The sequence below is a fragment of the Geotrypetes seraphini genome, chromosome 4, assembly GCF_902459505.1.
Source record: "Geotrypetes seraphini chromosome 4, aGeoSer1.1, whole genome shotgun sequence".
NCBI lineage: Eukaryota > Metazoa > Chordata > Amphibia > Gymnophiona > Dermophiidae > Geotrypetes > Geotrypetes seraphini.
Genome location: NC_047087.1, coordinates 298,072,231 through 298,092,982, shown reverse-complemented (window position 1 = coordinate 298,092,982; position 20,752 = coordinate 298,072,231). Strand labels below are relative to the sequence as shown.

General features: G+C 45.0%; 1 protein-coding gene across 3 annotated transcripts in view; it reads left to right on the top strand.

Moving 5' to 3' along the window:
* The window catches only part of CFAP43 (cilia and flagella associated protein 43), a 387,888-nt gene that overhangs the window by 278,264 nt on the left and 88,872 nt on the right, over nucleotides 1-20,752 (top strand). The window lies entirely within an intron of this gene.

The window sequence follows — 20,752 nt, the reverse complement described above, 5'->3', positions numbered from 1 at the left end:
CAGTAAATATCACCTAGGGTGAAAATATGATGTTGCAACAATAGGGCATACCTAAGAGCCAAGACAGAACAATAACCTGGGGGTAAATTACCTACAAAACTACCCTGTGTCAGATTAGAAACATGACATGTGTAATTACCCTTATAGGTGGTAATGGCAATATCAAGCTTTTTCTCTGTCCAGGCAGCAAAAGGTATTTAGAACACTACAGTGCACAAAGGGGATAGGTAAAATTAGAGGAGGTAGATAGATCCTGTAAGAAAACTGATGGGTCGGATAGCTAGACTCACCCTTAAACCACATGTCCATAATGTACATACCTTCATCAGTAGGTCTAGGGTTGTCAATAGTAAGAGAAAGCTTAATAATTTGTGCAGGAACACTTTTCCTATAACAGTTTCCAACCTTATGAAGGGTCATACAAGTAAGCAGTGATTTACCATTTTTGGTCCACTTTTTTCAGAGTACTTTCTGGTTTATAAGCCCAGTCAGTATCAATATTCCATCCTACCACTCCCCAGAATGCACACTTATCCCCCCAACGTGAGTCAGTAACACATATATATACATATGTCTTTAATTTTAGAAATCTCTGAGAACCAATGACACAGCCTTGGGATATCAATTAATGAACAGTCCACAATGTCACAATACTCAAAAGAGAAGGTGGCAACTTGCACACTGCTGGAATTATACCAAAGGGTAGCATACTGTCTGTCTTTCTGGATTCCAATTGAAGGACAGCCTTTGCGAGGGAGTAGTCCAGCTTGACGTCGTGTTCGCAAAGAGGTGCCGGGGGTGCTGTTTACAGCAGAAGTGTCATTTACAGATGGGTATGGGCAGAAAGTGTCGTGGACCCAAAACACATCATCCCTGTAGACCCAGTTAGAAATGATCCATACAGGGAGAAAAACTAGCAGCAGCGTTGCCAGTAAGAGAATGATAATGTTGGTAGAATGCTGCAATGAGATCATCATGTTGTTCCACTGGAGGAGGTGAAATCTGCGCAGGGAAGACTTGCTTCTGGGGTTTTAGGTTAACCCTCTACAAGCGACTTGCGTGGATCCAAACAGGAAACTCCTCAGTGAGTGCAGCGGGACTGGTCACAGCGATCACAGTAGTGGGAAGGCCAAAGGGGAAATCCGTCTGCTTCCGATCCTTGGAAAGCTTCTGGACAATCACCAGGCTGGAAAAAATGGGTAGGAATCTGTGGAGAGAAAAAAGAAGTGCAAGACACGTTTCTTTGAACAAGCCCTAATATTTCAATGAGCTTTTGGACGTATTCCTCCTGTATCAAGGGAAGATCATTACTCTCAACTATTGAGGATTTGTCTACCCATGGGACGGGGAAAGGTCATCCCTTGAGAATTTCAAAGGAAGAACAGCCAGATGTCTGTGCATACAGAAAGAGATACTTGAAAAGAAATGCTTGAAAAGCATTCCAAATATCATTCAGCAGCTGTACTCCAATGTGATCCAAATAAGAGATAGAAAACAAGAGAAACCATGTTGCCTGTACTGAATGTGGCAACATGTAACAATACTAATTCATTTACTTGATATAGCTATGGCAAAAGAGAGACAATGCTCAGTTACTTAAGGTTCTTAATTGAACAATCCAAAAGGATATGTTTTTTTTCGTGCTGCATATAACTATTATGCACTTCAGAGAGACCATACTGATGTACTGAATGTATTCAGAAATGTATACTGAATGGATCATATGTAGGGAACACCACGAAATAAACGCTGTATAAAGTAAAGCTTTTTCTTAAACATATAACCCCTAACTAAACTATATTCAGAATATGAAAGCTATAAGTAAAAGAACATTGTGTAGTTAGGCTAGTAAGAAGTGGAAAAAGAGCTCTAGAAATGGCCAATGTTATGTATCCTGGGGTACCCACTAAACTAAAACAAATAGACATGACACAGACAAAACATACAGTTTTAAGCGTGAAGCTATTACTCCATCTGTCAAGTGTGCAGGGCTGAATTTAACTCTGCAAATAAACACATTGATATAAAAAAACCAAAACTACAAATAATGTATATCATAACCATCTCATATTTGGAAAAAGGCATAAAGCTAATGTCTCTTTGGAGCGTCTCTATCTCTGCAGTGATAAAGAGGACCCTTGGAAAACATTAGAAATATCTGTGCCAAAACTGATCTGGGATGGCTATGTATATATCCGAATTTCAGCTAAAACAATAGAAAGGAATTGTATTTTCCAATTTGTTTTCAAGTCACAAACGTGCCAGCTGTAATTATCGAGCTATATATATCTGTATCAAGGAGCAAAAGGTTAAGAATGAAAATATCACTAGCAAGAAGTTAAAATGTCGAGCGAGCACTACGATAACCAATACCATGATATTGGGCAATGAATAAGGGAGAGCTAGCAGCTGGTATCCAGGGTTTCCCCTCTTTGCACCAAAGTCCGTCCAAAAGGGCGGCTTTGGGCACCTGCCAAATGCCAGGCATCAAGTTTAGAGGGGGGGGGGGTAACAAAGGACTGAAGCTGGACAATGGAGTCAACATAGCCCTGGGGCATTCCACATCAGGTATACTGTTGCTTAAAGGTGAAGGCAAAAAGAGGCTGAAAAACCTCACCAACAGGGACAAAAAAAAACATTCTTTAGGACAATGACAGAAAAAAAAAAACATTGGCTGCCGGTGGAATGGAGGAGAGGAAGAAACATAAGTGCAATGAGAATTACCAAAACATTAACAGCCCTAAAGTCTAGGACGAAACGGGGAATGCCATCAGCTTTGACAACAGTAACAAGCAGTGGAATCATGATTCTCACCGTACTGCTTGATAAAAACAAGAATGAGTAACTTCAAAGAAGCACTATAAGGGGTCAGTGGATGCCCAAAACCGGGAAGTCTGGGGGGAGGGGCAAAAGCATTCATGCACGGACCCTGATATTCGTGCAAATAAGTCTTTGGCAGCCAGCCAGATGGTCAGTGAAAAAAACATTAGCTTTGCTCCGCACAAGAAAGAAAGCCTCTAAAACAGAATGTTTTCCTTCTATGAGCCAGCACAGAACACAAAGGAAGCAGCTGTAGAAGAAACGCACAGAATAAATCAGGACCAAACTATTGTATGTTCAAAAGGAAGACAAGAAATAGTTCTTGTGTACAAGCTGCGAAGGAAAGATCTTAGACTGATTCAAACAGCGCTTGCAATTCATTCCACATAACAGCATGTCCTACCTCAGTGTTAAAAAAAAACAACAGTGCAAACATATACGGGAAAGGATTGATGACACAGAAAGATGTAGGCTGAAGAGAGAGTGTCACACACACTGGCAACATAAGCCTTACAAGTCTCATCTGTCTAGGAGGGGGAGAATCCTAAGTGCCTTTATGATTCATTACATAAACAATATAACAATGCAAAAATATTCGCTTATCTTACCTTATAAGCGAGGTACAGTAATAAGAGACAATAAAATCTTATACTCTATAAAATTTTTAATCTCACAAATGACAGAGTGGGCAGGGGGGTTCTATAAATAATTTCATTCTTCCCGAAAGAATGGCAGCTGCTTATATTCACGAGGGGCGCTTACCGAAAGTACCCCGAGATTTTTCCCAAAAAACTCCATAATAGAACCCAAAGCTTGAACTTAAAATAAAGGGTGGGTACAGGTCACCAAGACCCGTGAGTATTAAAGAACAGAAAAAATTCAGAAATACTTACAAAATATTGGTGATATCATCTGCCCATCCCGGGCGTGCCCCCAACTGAAAAGGATTAGGTCCCAATTCCTGCCCCATACTTTCTCTGTCTCTGTCATTTGAGAAGTCAGGTACCTGGGGACATATCTTAAAGACCAGAAATTATCTTCCAAACATGTCCAATTTTATTGTGAGCTTTACATCTTTTATATCATTCCAAATGAATCAGAGTTGTCAGCATGTGTCAGCATGTGACGTAAACACAAACCATATATGGACACAGGTCACATGAAACTTTAAAAACATCAGCATTTTTTCTATCTGGAGACTGGAGTCCAAAAGATCAGAAAAGCCTTGGCCAGCAAAGCCTCTAATCTAAAGCTGTTTGCAAATACGGCTTATAAAAACAATTGAATTCACTTCACAACAAGTTAAGAACATATCTTTTCAAACATAAATGTCCTTGTATTATTTTCAGCAAGAGAAGGCAAACAGAGTCTGGATTTACAGCTTTAAACAACATATGCCTAAGGAAAACTACCAAGGTACATGATACTGATACGTGTCCCTTCAGGCATCCGCTCAAACTCAGGGGCAGGAAATTTCATGGCGACACCAGGAAACATTTCTTCACCAAGAGAGTGGTTGATCCTTGGAATGAGCTCCCGGTGCAGGTGATTGAGGCCAACAGCATGCAAGAATTTAATAATAATAATAATAATAACTTTATTTTTCTATACCGCCACAATCTTGTGACTTCTAGGCGGTTTACAATCAAGATTGCTGGACATTCAGGGAAATACAGAGATCAGAGACCTCAGGAGGCAATAGTATAGAAATACAATTTGCTGAGCGAAAATGTAATATGTACATTTTAGTAGGTAATGTCCGACAGGACCTGTTGGGGATAAATAGCAACGTAAAGTTACGATAAGATGAAGATAACAGTTATATTTATAACAGTGCTTTAAGTTCAGGTGGAATAGGGAGGGGGGAGGGAGAGGGAGAGCAGGTCAATTGTTTAGGTATTTCTGGAACAGGTATGTTTTTAGGCGTTTCCTGAATTCCCCGTATGTAGTGGGCGAAAGCAGTTAGTCTAGGTCTTTGCCCCATAGGACTGCTTGGTGAGAGAGAAGGTGTTTGTAGTGTTTTTTCATTTTGCAGCCTCTAACTGGAGGGGAAATGAGTTTTCGGTGTGTGTTTCTCTTGAGTTTATTATTAGAAAATGCGAAATTATGAGCAAATGGGATGCCCATGTGGGATCCCTTAGAGGGTTAAGCCAAGGGAACCTGTCACTAGGAGTGGGATCCCTAGGATAGTAGACTTGGGGGTGGGTCAGTAGAGTGGGTAGACCTGATGGGCTATGGCCCTTATTTGCCGTCATCTTCTATGTTTCTATGTTTCTAACAACTATACAAAAATAGACAAATATACCTCCTCCCTTTTTACTAAACCACGGTTTATAGCGCAGGGAGCTGCGCCAAATGCTCCACGCTACTCTCGATGCTCATAGGCTCCCTGCACTAAAAAACGCTATTGCGGTTTAGTAAAAGGGGGCCATAGTGCAAAATAGAGACAGCATATAGAAATTCTCAAAACGGACACATTTTGATCACTAAATTTAAAATAAAATCATTTTTCCTACCTTTTTTTTTTTATTCTATAAATTCTTTATTCATTTTAAAACTTTCATCAAGTGTACAAATATTCATGATAAACACAATTAGTCTGAGCACTTGAACATCTTATCATTATAACTTATAAGTAGAAATGTAACCCTCACCCCACCCTCCCTCAAATCCCTCTATTCATTATAAGATCATATATTTGAAACCCTCCCCCCAACCAATACTAAATGGTGTATAATTAATAGAAAAATGGCATCTAATTATGACAGAAAGATGTTAATGGCTCCCATATTTTAATAAAATTTTTATAATTTCCATTCTGTACCGCTATTGATCTTTCCATTCTATATATATGACATACTGAATTCCACCAAAAATTAAAATTAAGCCTACTATGATTTTTCCAGTTATTAGTAATATGTTGGATGGCAACTCCAGTCAAAATCATTAAAAGTTTGTTGTTACACGCTGATATCTACCTACCTTTGTTTGGTAATTTCATCAGTCTCTGGTTGCACTTTATTCTTCTGACTGTGCATCCAATATTTCTTTCCTTCTTTCAGCCTCCTGTATGCTTCCTCTCCTCCAGACCTCATTCCCTCCCCCAACTTTTTCTTTGTTTCACCCTGCCCCTTCTTTCTTTCTCCATGCCCCCTTTCGTTCTGTATGTCTGTCTTTCTCTCTCTCTCTCCATGCCCCATTTATTTCTTTGTTTCATCCTGCCCCTTCTTTCTTTCTCTCTCCATGCCCCCTTTCTTTCTGTATGTCTGTCTTTTTCTCTCTCTCTGTGCCCCATTTCTTTCTTTCTTTGTTTCACCCTGCCCCCTTCTTTCTCTCTCTTTCCATGCCCTCTTTCTTTCTGTATGTCTTTCTCTCTCTCTCTCTGCCCCATTTCTTTCTTTCTTTCACCCTGCCTCCTTCTTTCTTTCCCTCTCCATGCCCCCTTTCTTTCTGTATGTCTGTCTTTTTCTCTCTCTCTGTGCCCCATTTCTTTCTTTCTTTGTTTCACCCTGCCCCCTTCTTTATCTCTCTTTCCATGCCCTCTTTCTTTCTGTATGTCTTTCTCTCTCTCTCTCTGTGCCCCATTTATTTATTTATTTATTTCATCCTGCCCCCTTCTTTCTTTCTCTCTCCATACCCATTTCTTTCTCTATGTCTGTCTTTCTCTCTCTCTCTCCATGCCACATTTTTTTCTTTGTTTCACCCTGCCCCCCCCCCTTCTTTCTTTCTCCCTTCCCTCCCCCATGCCACCACAGTTCAGGTTTTTATCTGCTGTCAACTACTGTTACTATTTTAAGTGAAAATAAGTTATTTTGGAGGTGTTCTGAGGTTAGCACTTAGCCAGTTAAGTGCTGATATTCAGCATTTAACCATGTTAACTGCATAAGTAGAACTGCATAAAAGTCAGTTCTGTCTTTATGCAGTAACCCATAGCTGTTTAAGTGCTGAATATCAATGTAACCTGCTATGCATTAGCTGGCTCTGTAAAAATCAGATTTCTTTGTCATCTTTCCAGATGGGTAATAGCTTATCATGACCAGCAGGTGGAGACTGAGCCCAAACTTTTGGTTATAGTACATAATAGCTGTCCCTTCCTATATCACACAGCCTTCTCTCAGTCTTCAGCGGTGTTGGTCTTGGTGAGCTGTACCCATCTCTTGTTACCCTTGTTAGGGCTATTGGAATTTGTTTAGGGCTCCTTGTCCCCATTCTGATGCTGGACTGAGCTTGGAGGGACCCTGTTTAGGGATCTGTCCGACCTCGGGGGTGTCAACCCGGCGGGTCTCGTGCTGGGTCCCTCCCCCTCCCCCTCCCCCCCTCTTCCTCCCCAAAATTTTGTAGAGGTGCCTCAGCTGTAATCCTTGCCACCAATACAGGCACGGCATATAGCATTGAGAGCCAGTGGAGTCTGTTCTGTAAAAAAAAATATATACAATATATATATTCTGAGGCAGTGCCAATCTGAAAAGGTTCTTCAGTGCTGAGTAATTGTTTTTTTTGTGTGTTAACCGGCACTCTTTATTTTAGCTAGGTCGCGTATTGCGTAATGAGCACTTTCACCAGGAGAAAGTGCTCACTGTGCACCAGACGCGAGGCACTCGTGGCTGGCCTGTGCAAGTGCTGTGCAGGCCGCCGCAAAGGGGAAACCTCATTGGCATTGGGTGCCGGCGTACAGGCTTCCCTTTCGCGAGTGGTTCATGAACCGGCAGCTGACAGCAGGGAAGCCCGGGCTTTCCTTCCTGCCCACGCAGCTGCAGACAGTCAGGGTAAAAAGGAACCCCTTGCCACCGATGCTGCTGGAGATTCCCTTTACGCTGCTGCCGGCTTGCCTGCTTTAGCAGCTGGGACTGTTCAGGCTTCCAGACACTACAAGCCTCGGAGGGGTTGTTTTTGGCAGGAACCTCTCCATTTTTGGTGGGAGCACCTCCATTTTGTCTGCAGCCTCAGTGACCTCAGTGGGTCCTTTGGCAGTGAGTCCCATTGGGCCGTCAGGGGGGGGGTTTCCCCTGATTTTCTTTTTGCCTTATGCAAGGCTTACTTTCAAGCGGCCAGGGGTCCTGCTTCTGCCCTGAGGATCTCGAAGAAGGGGGTTCCTTCTGCATCCACTCTGGTTCGTCCCCCCTCAGTGCCAGTCACGTCCCCCTTCCTCCTCCTCTCTCGTCCAAGCACCAGCGGGTGGCATGGGACAAAGATTTTGTTTCTGAGGAGTAGTTTTCAGTGAATGAGGACCTGGACCTTCTGAGAGACCTCCAGGATCATCTTGGGGGGGACAGATACTGGTAGCGTCCGTGGTGCACATTTTTCAGTGAGATGAGCTCCCAAAGCTGATTCTTCAAGTCTCCTTGGGGTTGCACTTCAAGGAGGAGATGCAGGAGACCCCGCATGTGGTGGACCCTCTGCTTTGGGGGATCCAGTCTGCATCCCATTCCTTTCCCATGCATCGGGATATTCGGGATATTGTCCTGGTGCAGTGAAAGACACAGAGGCGCCTTTTCATTTTATGCGCTATATCTCATCCCGAAGGGGGACAGCGATACCTTAAAGTCGCCAGTAATGAATGCGGTGGTCTCAGCTATCGCCAAGCGGCATATGGTGCCCTTAGAGGGTGGTTCTGCCGTACGGGACTCTGAGAAGCATATGTTGGAGATCCTTCTTAAGCACAATTTTGATGTCTCTGCCTTAGGGGTCCAAGCGGCCATTTATGGTGGGCTTGTGGCTCGGGCTGTGTTTCAGTGGGACGAGTGTGTCCTTGACTGTGAGTCTGATGACTAGTCCTTGGTGGATCAGGAGGTGGCGAAAATTGAGATGGCTGCCTCTTATTCTCTTGGATGCCTTGTATGACTTGTTACAGACATCGGCCAAGTCCAGGTCCCTCGGGGTGGCCACACGTTGTACCTTGTGGCTTCATGCATGCATAGGGTAGAACTGCTCAGGGGCATTTGTGTGAGTTCCACAGATGTCGCCCTGGTCAAGGGGCTGCTTCCTTCCTGGCCTCTGGGGCGTCTTGGGGTGGCATTTTTTCAGCGCATGCAGTCCTTTTGGGGGACCTGTCGGGGGGGATGTGATTCCTCTGCTGGCTCCTCTTGCGCCTGGTCCACCCAATGATTCCTTGCCGGCGCCTCCCTTGGTTCCGGTGGGCGCTCAGCTGTGAGATTTTTTCCAGGGTGGGCCGAGATGTCAGATCAGTGGGTCCTGGAGGTGATTCAGGATGGTTACACGCTGGAGTTTTCCCACTCGTTGCTGGATCATTTTATCGCTTCTCCTTGTCAGGCAGCATGGAAGAAGCAAGCGTTTTGCCAGAAGCTTCACAGATTGCTACATCTCAAAGTGGTGGTGCCCGTGCCTCCGTCGGAGTGGGGCACAGGCCGGTACTCCATTTATTTTGTGGTGCCCAAGAAAAAGGGGACCATTTTGCCCATCTTGGATCTGAAGGGGGTCAACAGGGCTTTGCGAGTTCTGTCTTTCACATGGAGACCCTATGATCAGTCATTCTGGCAGTTCAGCCGGGAGAATTTTTGACATCTCTCGATCTGACAGAGGCCTACTTGCATGTTCTGATTCGGACCTTTCATCAGCGGTTCCTGCGCTTTGCCATCTTGGGCGGGCACTATCAGTTTTATGTGCTTCCCTTTGGGCTGGCCATGGCTCTACGAGGAAGAGCAGCAAGTCCTTATATTTTATTCTCCTGCATTGGTTATGGAAGGAATTGACCAGGGTCTCAGGAATCAAAACCCTGATTCCCTTGCTTTAAGTGGTGGGCTGGGTTTGTATATGAGTCCAAATTTCCCACCAAAGGATATATCCTCCCTTCCTAAGGGTCAGGAAGGCACAGTCCCTGTTCTGGAAACTGTGGGATTAGGCAAAGGTCAGAAGTTCTTTATTCTGGCAGAGCCACTGAAGGTTCCAACACTACTCAAAGGCTGAACCTCAATGGTCTCTACTCTGGTCTTCCAACAACTACAAGGTAACTATGTTCTCTTGTTGTTTATATTTACATAAAAATATAAGGTTGGACTGAATGGGTTAGATCAGGGGTACGTAGTTCCGGACCTTGAGAGCCGGAGCCAGGTCAGGTTTTCAGGATATCCACAATGAATGTGTATGAGATGGATTTGCATGCACTGCCTCCTTGAGATGCAAATCTATCTCATGCATATTTATTGTGGCTATCCTGAAAACCTGACCTGGCTCCGGCTCTCGAGGACCGGAATTGCCTACCCCTGGTTTAGATCATTGACCCATTCAGCCAAACCCCAAGTCTCTAACAGTGGCTTACTGGCATAATTTGGAAGCATCTCCTGGTCTCTGTGGGTTAGATCTAGTCCCTATTGCTTGCTTCTAGAAATAAGAGATGGTGATCCCTGTGTCTGCTTGACTTAATTAGTGATTTGAATAATTAGTGATAAATAGTGATATAATTAGTGAATCTAATCTAGTGCAGTGGCGTACCAAGGGGGGGGGGCGGTCCGCCCCAGTTGCACAGCCGGCCAGGTCCAGAACCTCCAGCGCTGCTTTAAACGGCACCTCAGCGCGGCTGCCGTACTTATTCCATAGCAGAGTCAGCAGCCGCGCTGTTCGACTGAAACTGAAGGAAACCAGAGCCGGGGCGCCCTCCGCTACCGGCACTTCACCGCACGCAGCTTCTGCCATGTTCTCCTCGCACTGTGCCCCAGTGACTACAACTCCCAGTCTGCAATGCGATGCTCTTCAAGTGATGCCAGCGGCACTGACAGTCATGACGTCCACAGCTCTGATGAAATCTACCCCAGTGTAACGTTCGGGGCTGAGCAGAAAAGAAGGGCTTTTCTCGGCATAATGTTTGCCAGGGAATGGATACCAACTGAGTGGCCAGCTTCTGCCTGCATCCATTAGAGTCTCTTACCGTTTCTGGTTGTAGCTTGCAACCACACAACTTCTCCCTCCCTCAAGAGGAGGGGAAGCTGGGCAAGTCTGGCTTACAGGAATAGCTTCTCATCACAGATTGACTGCTCCAGCTATCAGTTGGCTGCAGCTGACCACTCAGCGCGGATGGGGAGTTGAGAGGCGGGTGTGAGCTTGTTGCCATGGCTATCCTGTGATTTCCTAATGGATTGGAGATTCGAGAGATTTAAACAAAAACAAAAAACTATGGATACAGATGTTCTGGAAATAATTTATTATACACTGGCCTATAAAAACATGAAAATTCAATTTAAAAAGTACAGTGATAAAAATACAGTGATAAAAATTCAATCGGACCCTACACGGTCCGTGTTTCAGCGAACACACCTTCCTCAGGAGTCCAATGATTTGCAAACTCACATATAAAGAATTGGACTGAAAACAGTCTATTGTCTTTAAGCATGTGAGCAAAGAACACTGCAGACAAGATGAAGTAGCAAAAAAAAATGCTAAGGAGGTCAGGGTGGTATGGGAGGGTGTGGAGGGTGAGAAAGGGGGTCAGGGTGGTATAGAATCATGGTGAAGGGTGAGAAAGGGGGTCATGGTGGTATGGAAGCGTGGTGGAGGGAGAGAAAGGTGGCAGATGCTGATGGAATTGCAGGGAAAGGGGAAAGAGACATAAGGGGAAGGATACTGCATGGAATTGGGTTGGAGGGAGAGAAAGGGGGGGCAGATGCTGATGGAAGTGGGGGGAAGGGAGAGGAGAGAGTGAAATGCCAGACCATGGGGGTGTGGGAGAGGGAAGGGAAGAAGAGGAGAGGAGAAATGCCAGACCATTGAAGGAGAGAAGGGAAGAAGATGGATGCCAGACTAATGGGGGTGAAGGGAGAAATGGAAGGGGGATGCATAAAGTTTCTGGAAGGGGAATAGAAAGAGAGAAGATGCCATATAGAATGGGCAGAGAGAGGGTAGACCTTGGATGAAAGGAAGAGAGTGACAAAAAGATGAGGAACTGGACAACTTTTTGGGGGAAGAACAAGCTCTTCAGGAGGGACGGACTACACCTGAGCACAGCAGGAATGAGGCTGCTAGCAAACAACGTCAAGAGAGGAATTGAGAAGGCTTTAAACTGAGAAGAAGGGGAAAGCCGACAGTCGACTTGACGTCGACGGTTCGGACAAGAGTATCCAAAGAAGATACTGAGAGGGAAAAATGCTGGGAACAAGCAAGAGATGAACAACAGAAACTGTTGACCAACAAGAGGGGCAAACAGATAAAATTAGAGGAACAGGAGAAAGCGGAAAATCAGGTTGCAGGTGAAAAGGATGCACCAAAAAATGAGGAAAGAAGGAACAGAAATCAGGGACTGGGGGCCCAAATAGGGGATGGCAAGAGGAGTAAAACACATGAAAAACCAGCAGAGAAAAGAAAAGACCGGGACTTAAATTGTTTGTACGCAAATGCAAGGAGCCTAAAGTACAAAATGGGAGAGTTAGAAGTCAAAGCCAAAAAAGAGGACCTAGACATCATTGGAATCACGGAAACATGGTGGAAAGAGGATAACCAATGGGACGTAGTATTGCCAGGGTATAAACTCTATAGAAGAGACAGGACTCACAAGAAGGGTGGAGGAATAGCATTATACATAAAAGACACCATTCCCTTGTCCGCAGTAGATATAGAACCAAAGGCGGAAGGATTGGAGTCATTATGGGTTAAATTACCTGGAAAAAATGGCCTTGACATAAGATTGGGTCTATACTATCGTCCACCTGGACAAACGGAAGCAAACGACAAAGATCTGGCGGCAGAATTGAGGCGGGAAGGCAACAACAGGAACGTGACAGTAATGGGAGATTTTAACTACCCCGGGATAAACTGGAGTATTGGAAACTCCAACTGTGCAAGGGAAACAGAATTCTTAGAGGCTGTGAGGGACTGCTTTATGGATCAGCTTGTCAAGGAACCAACAAGAGGGAATGCCACTCTTGACCTAATCCTCAACGGACTAGGGGGACCAGCAAAGGAAGTGGAAATAGTAGGACCACTAGGAAACAGCGATCACAACATGATCCAGTACAAATTAGAAGTAGGTAAAGCAAAAGGGAAAAGAACCACAGCGACAACGTTCAACTTCACGAAAGGGAACTATGATGCTATGAGAGCAATGGTAGGAAAAAAACTCAGAAAAAGCTCAAGAAAAACAGAAACCGTAGAGCAAGCCTGGTCTCTTTTCAAGTGCACAGTGCAAGAAGCACAACATATGTACATCCCCAGATTTAGAAAAGGGTGCAAAAAAAACCGAGCAAAAGATCCCGCATGGATAAACAATGAGGTGAAGAAAGCGATAGGAGACAAGAAAAAATCATTCCGGAAATGGAAAAAGGACCAAACTGGAGAGAACTGGAAAGAACACAGGAAAAGCCAAAAAGAGTGTCATCAAGTGGTTAGGAGAGCGAAAAGAAAATACGAAGAGAGGTTGGCCAGGGAGGCAAAAAACTTCAAATTGTTCTTCAGATATGTTAAAGGGAAGCAACCGGCGAGGGAGGAAGTAGGACCTTTGGATGATGGAGACAGAAAGGGAGTGATAAAGGAGGAAAAAGAGGTAGCCGACAGGTTAAACAAATTTTTCTCGTCAGTCTTCACAAGCGAGGACACATCCGGTGTACCAGAACCCGACGTGATCTTCCATGGAGATCAAGAAGAAAAACTGTCAACAATAGAGGTGAGCCATGAGGATGTCCTCCAACAGATAGATAGATTGAAAAGCGACAAATCACCAGGCCCAGATGGTATCCACCCTAAAAAAACTAAGAAATGAGATAGCGGGAATACTCCAACGAGTTTGCAACCTATCCTTGAAAACTGGAGAGATCCCGGAGGACTGGAAGATAGCAAATGTTACACCTATCTTTAAAAGGGGGTCAAGAGGAGACCCGGGAAACTATAGGCCAGTAAGTTTGACATCGGTTCCAGGCAAGATGGTAGAAGCACTGATAAAAAACAGCATCTATGAGCACATCGAAAAAAATGGGCTGATGAAAGCGAGCCAACATGGCTTCTGCAAGGGAAGGTTGTGCCAAACAAACTTACTGCACTTCTTTGAGGGGGTAAATAATCAGTTGGACAAAGGGGAACCCGTAGACATCATTTACCTCGACTTCAAAAAGGCCTTAGAAACATAGAAACATAGAAAGATGACGGCAGATAAGGGCTACAGCCCATCAAGTCTGCCCACACTATTGACCCTTCCTAACAAGTCTAATGATCCCCTTAAGTATAATTGTAATTATACTGCCACTCTACTGACCCGCTCTTTCAGGTCTGTACCCTAGAGACCCTATCGCTTGGCATGACCCTCGTAGGGATCCCACATAGGTATCCCATTTATTCTTGAAGTCTGAGATGCTGTGTGCCTCGATCACCTGCACTGGAAGCTTGTTCCAATGCTCAATCACTCTCTCTGTGAAGAAGTACTTCCTGGCGTCACCACGAAACTTCCCTCCCCTGAGTTTGAGCGGATGACCTTTTGTGGTCGAGGGTCCCTTCAGAAGAAAGATATCATCTTCCACCTCGACCCGTCCTGTGATGTACTTAAATGTCTCAATCATGTCTCCTCTCTCCCTACGCTCTTCGAGAGTATAGAGCTGCAATTTGCTCAGTCTTTCTTCGTACGGGAGATCCTTTAGCCCCGAGACCAGCCTGGTGGCCATCCGCTGAACCGATTCAATTCTGAGCACATCTTTACGGTAATGTGGCCTCCAAAATTGCACACAGTATTCCAGATGAGGTCTCACCATGGTTCTGTACAATGGCATCATGACTTCAGGCTTCCTGTTGACGAAGCTTCTCTTGATACAACCTATCATCTGCCGTGCTTTAGATGAAGCCTTCTCCACTTGAGTGGCTGCTTTCATGTCAGCACTGATTACTCCTAAGTCCCGTTCTGCCGTAGTCCCGGTTAAAGTTTCTCCATTCAGGGTGTAAATTCTGTAAGGATTTCCGTTACCGAGATGCATGACCTTACATTTCTTGGCGTTAAAGCCCAGTTGCCAGATCGAGGACCAACTTTCTAAAGTACGCAGGTCTTGCTCCATAGCATCCTGTAGATTATAGCCGTTTACTATATTGCATAGTTTGGCGTCATCAGCGAATAAGGTTACCTTGCCTTAAAGCCCTTGAGTCAGATCCCCAATGAATATGTTGAAGAGGAGTGGGCCCAGGACTGAACCCTGTGGCACTCCGCTAGTCACCTCCGACATTTTAGAGAGGGTACCGTTAACCACCACCCTCTTAAGTCTGCCACTAAGCCAATCTTTAACCCATGCAGTTAGAGTTTCTCCTAATCCCATCGATTTCATCTTGTTCAGCAGCCTGCGGTGTGGGACGCTGTCAAACGCTTTGCTGAAGTCCAGGTACACGACGTCCAAGGACTCTTCTGAGTCTTCTTGTTACCCAGTCAAAGAAGCTGATAAGATTGGACTGGCATGATCTACCCTTGGTGAATCCATGTTGACTGGGATCCCGGAGACTTCCCTCGTCCAGGATCGTATCTAATTTATACTTAATTAGCGTTTCCATGAGTTTACACACTATTGAGGTGAGGCTTACTGGTCTATAGTTCGCAGCCTCAGCCTTGCAACCCTTTTTATGTAGAGGAACGACGTTGGCTGTTTTCCAGTCCAACGGAACTTTCCCGGTACTTAGTGAGAGATTGAAGAGCACTGCCAACGGTTCCGCCAGAACATCTCTCAATTCTCTGAGCACTCTTGGATGTAAATTGTCCGGTCCCATGGCCTTATTTACCTTTAGCCTTGCCAGTTCGTTGTAGACATCCCCAGGTGTGAACTCAAAATTCTGAAACGGGTCATCCTCGTCTTGTTTTACCTTCAACTGTGGTCCGTGTCCCGGTGCTTCGCAGGTGAAGACTGAGCAGAAATATTCATTTAGTAGTTCTGCTTTTTCTGAATCCGCCACCGCGTAGTTTCCATCCGGTTGTCTAAGGCGTACTATACCGTCTGTGTTCCTTTTCCTATCACTGATATACCTAAAGAAGGATTTGTCCCCTTTTTTAATGTTTTGTGCCAGAGTTTCTTCCACTCGAAGTTTGGCCTCCCTAACTGCTGTTTTGACTGCTGCAGATCTGGTCTTATATTCTACTTTAGTTTCTTCTCTCTGCGTACGTTTGTAGGAAAGAAATGCTTTTTTCTTTTCCTTAATGAGGTGTGAAATCTCTTCAGTGAACCATTGGGGTTTGTTATTTCTTTGCCATTTATCTACTGATTTTATGTAGCAATTAGTTGCTTCGTGTATGGATGATTTCAGGTACGACCACATAGTTTCCACATTGCCGGTTTCTGCTTGGTCCTGCAGCGTCTGATGAATGAAATCTCCCATGCGTGCGAAGTCGGTGCCCCGGAATTTGAGCACCTTTGTTTTTGTAATTGATTTAGGGGATCCTTTCCCAAGGTTGAACCATACCATGTTATGGTCGCTGGAGGCTAGCGTATCACCTACCGAGACCTCTGAGACGCTTTCCCCATTGGTGAGTACCAGATCTAGGATCGCCTGAGCCCTAGTGGGCTCCGTTACCATCTGTCTGAGATGTACTCCTTTTATGGAGGTCAAAAGTCTCCTGCTGCTGCTGGTTGTTGCCGAAAATGTGTTCCAGTCTGCATCAGGCATGTTAAAGTCCCCTAGCAGCACAGTGTCGCCCCGTAGAGTGATATTCTCTATGTCTTCAATTAAATCTGCGTCCATGTCTTCCGGTTGTCTTGGAGGTCTGTATACCACTCCAAGATACAGGCTTTTTTTGCCATTTCTTGCCAGGTTTACCCAGAGGGACTCCCCGGTATACTTGACATCAGTGATCCTGGTGGTTTTGATGTCCTCTTTAATGTATAGTGCTACCCCTCCACCTAACCTGCCCTCTCTGTCCTGACGAAGTAGATTGTACCCCGGTATAGCCATATCCCACCCATGTGCGTCCGTGAACCAAGTCTCGGATATTGCCACTACGTCCAGGTTGGCATCTCTTATTTCAGTTTCCAGTTCTAGAATTTTATTGCCTAAACTGTGTGCATTGGCATACATGGCCCTCCACACTTTGGCCCAGATTCTCTAAAAGTGCGTCCCGATTTTAAGCAGCTGTAGGCGTCCTACAGCTGTCTAATCAGCCAATCGGGATGCACGTTTTTAAAAAAAAAATGCTCCCCAGGCAGGCCTGAAGGCGCCTCTGGGAGCCTAGGGAGACCCGCAAGATGCCTAAGCTCGTCTAAGGGCCTTAGGCGGGCCTTAGGCTGAACCTAGGCGGCCCTACGCATCTCCCTAGTAGATGAGAAGCTTAAAAATGTAGGCCAGCAAAATGCTGGTCTACATTGTAAATAAACGCGGCCGCTATACTTATCGCGGCAAGGGATCTCTCTGCCGCTATAAGTATAGCGGGCCGTGGCCCCTGACCGATCACTGGCAGGAGGGTGCCCAAACCCTCCTGCCCGAAGACGCACCCCCCCCCGACACTACCGACCGCCCTCCCGACACTACCGACCGCCTCCCCCGACATTACCGATCCTCCCCCCGACAATATCGGTCGCTGGCAGGAGGGTGCCCAATCCCTCCTGCCCGAAGATGCACCCCCCCCGGCGCTAACAACCCCCACTCCACCAAACCTGTTCTTACAGATGGGTCTTGCACGTCGAGCAAGCAGGCACGCCTCGTCGAAATGAGGCGGGCCCGCCCCTTCCCGGCCCATCCCGCCGAAGCCTAAGATCTGATTGGCCCAGGCTCTAGAAGCCTGGACCAATCAGGCCTTAGGAATAGCGGGTCCGCCCATCCCTACTAAGTCTAAGGTCTATCAGACCCAGAGTGTCGACTCGTCCCATCAGGATAGTTCCTTTCCACACCAGTATATGAGTGGGTCCCCTCCCCCAACTTACCTAGTTTAAAGCCCTGCGAAGCAGGCGGGCTAGTCGGTGTCCAAAGATGTTCTTACCTCTGCTGGTCAAATGGAGTCCGTCTGGTCCCTGTAGTCCCTGCAGTGCCTCTCTATGATCCAGGAATCCGAAGTTCATATCTCGACATCATCCTTGTAGCCATACCTTTGACAAGGTACCCCATGAGCGGCTACTTAGGAAGCTGTGGAACCACGGGGTGGAAGGGGACGTGCACAGATGGGTCAAACACTGGTTGGCAGGCAGAAGGCAGAGGGTTGGAGTGAAGGGTCACTACTCGGGCTGGAGGAAGGTCACGAGCGGAGTTCCGCAGGGGTCTGTACTCGGACTGCTGCTGTTCAATGTATTTATAAATGACCTGGAAACGGGGACGAAGTGTGAAGTTATCAAATTTGCGGATGACACTAAACTCTGTAGAAGGGTTAGAAATGCGGAAGAGTGTGAGGACCTACAAAAGGACCTAAACAAGCTGGAGGAGTGGGCGAATAAATGGCAGATGGACTTCAATGTAGGGAAATGCAAGGTTATGCATTTAGGGAGAAAGAACCCGATGTTCAGCTACCAAATGGGGGGATTAGTATTAGAGGAAAGTAACCTTGAAAGAGATTTGGGTGTTCTGGTGGACACAACAATGAAGTCAACAGCACAATGTGCAGCAGCCGCGAAGAAGGCAAACAGAATGTTGGGTATTATTAAGAAGGGTATTACAACCAGAACGAGAGAAGTCATCCTGCCGTTGTATCGGGCAATGGTGCGCCTGCACCTGGAGTACTGTGTTCAGTATTGGTCACCGTACCTTAAGAAGGATATGGCAATACTTGAGAGAGTCCAGAGGAGAGCGCACGAATAATTAGGGGCATGGAAAACCTTTCATACACGGAAAGATTGGGGAGATTGGGGCTCTTCTCCCTGGAAAAGCGGAGACTCAGAGGAGACATGATAGAGACCTACAAGATCATGAAGGGCATAGAGAGAGTAGAGAGGGACAGAGTTTTCAAACTTTCAAAACATAAAAGAACAAGAGGGCATTCGGAAAAGTTGGAAGGAGACAGATTCAAAACAAATGCTAGGAAGTTTTTTTTTACCCAGCGTGTGATGGACACCTGGAATGCGCTTCCAGAGGACGTAATAGGACAGAGTACGGTACTGGAGTTCAAGAAAGGATTGGACAATTTCCTGCTGGAAAAAGGGATAGAGGGGTATAGATAGAGGGCTACTGCACAGGTCCTGGACCTGTTGGGCCGCCGCGTGAGCGGACTTCTGGGCACGATGGACCTCGGGTCTGACCCAGTGGAGGCACTGCTTATGTTCTTTTGAAAGCAGAAACCAGAGAAGACAAGGTGCTACAGTTTAACCTTTGTCTATGTATTTTTATTCTATCTCCCCATTTACAAAACTGTAGAGCGTTTTTAATGTTGGCATCTGAGCTGTTACCACCATGGCTAAAAACCACACTACAGTTTTGTAAAAGGGGAGGAGTTAGTTTGTGATTACATAATAGGCGAAGGTGTTTTCTGTGTTCTGTGTGTTCGAAAAGATATGGTTTTTTGTTAGGATTGACTGTGTAGGATTAATCTGTATTAGTCTGGCTTGTTTAGTTTTACATTGGGTGTATTGATGTACTGCTCACTGCAGTATGTAAGATGCTGCCTTTTCCTAGGCTCACTCTTGTGTGACGTGTGGATTGTTACTAAAAATCATGTTTTTCATACAGATGGGGGGGTGTCAAAAAATGATGGGCCCCGGGTGTCACATATGCTAGGTATGCCACTGATCTAGTGATTTGAATAAGGTGTTATCCAGCTCTTCTCCCAAATAGACTGGATGTAATTCCCTGCATCCCCAACAGGTGGCAGTCACAATTATTCCCATTCAGTTTCAATGCAAACAGATAAATACTGATTTCAAACCAGCTATACACAAAGATTTCCTTCTTTTCAAGCTGTCAGAAACCCACCCTCATGGGGGTTTCAAGTGTAAGATGATGTTGAATGCATATCAAAAGAAAGCCAGAAACAAACAGCCTGATGGCTGAAGGAATTGCCTAAGATTTGCTTGAAATGTCCCTGAGAAAGAGGGAAAGTAAACTAAGAGGGTACCTCTTGTCCTAGAACCTCTTCGATTAAGAGGAAATGAGAATAGACCCAGTAGATATTTAGGAGTGGATCCTTCAAATATCTTGTATATTAGTCAAGCCAGTTTAAAAAAAGATATGGGCCTCAATGGGAAGCCAGTGAAGGCTGCGTATCATGTTTCTTCAGGTGGAGTATAAGTTTGGCAGTAATGTTTTGAAGCAACTGAAGTTTCCTGTGTGATTTAACTGTAAGTGAGGAATAAATAATAATAATAACTTTATTTTTGTATACCGCAATACCATTGTGTCAGATTGCGCAATTGATGGAGCCTGAAAAATAAAATTTTTACCACATGGTTAATCAGGGGTTCAAAGGACAGGGTGGAATCCAAAATAATTCCTATAACTTTAGCAGTGTGTTCTGCCTTTAAAGATAGGTTAGTTGTGTTACTAATTCCTCTGGTATACTTATTATAAAAGGTCTAGCCAGAGTAGCTTAGTCTTGTCTTTGTTAAGTTTGAATCCATGAGAGGAGCTATTGACCTTATACAAAATAATAGATAGATTTTTACCTACAGGAATCAATAGCAGCATGTCATCCATATAGGAGATTCCTAGAGATGAAAAACCTAGGTCAAAAGAAGGCATGTAGGAGTTAAATGAGATGGGGGAGAGAGGAGAACCCCGATGAACCCTGCATAGGGAGATCAAAATGTCTGACAAGGCTTCCCTCATTTTTACTATGTCCCTCATTTTTTTTAAAGTCTGAAAACCATGAAAAGACATTTCCTTCAAATCCTATAGAGCTCAACTTGAATAAGAGGGCATCATAGTCTATGCTACGGTGTCAAATGCTGCAATAGAATCAAACTGTAGCAAAATCAGCAGTTGCCCTTTAGCTAACGAAATTCTGGATTCTGAAAAGCCAGCCAGTAAAGCTGATTCCATACTATGATGTGCTCTAAATCCAAAGTGGCTCATTTTCAAAACAGAAAGACATAAAAAAAAACTGCATAAAGTAGCACTT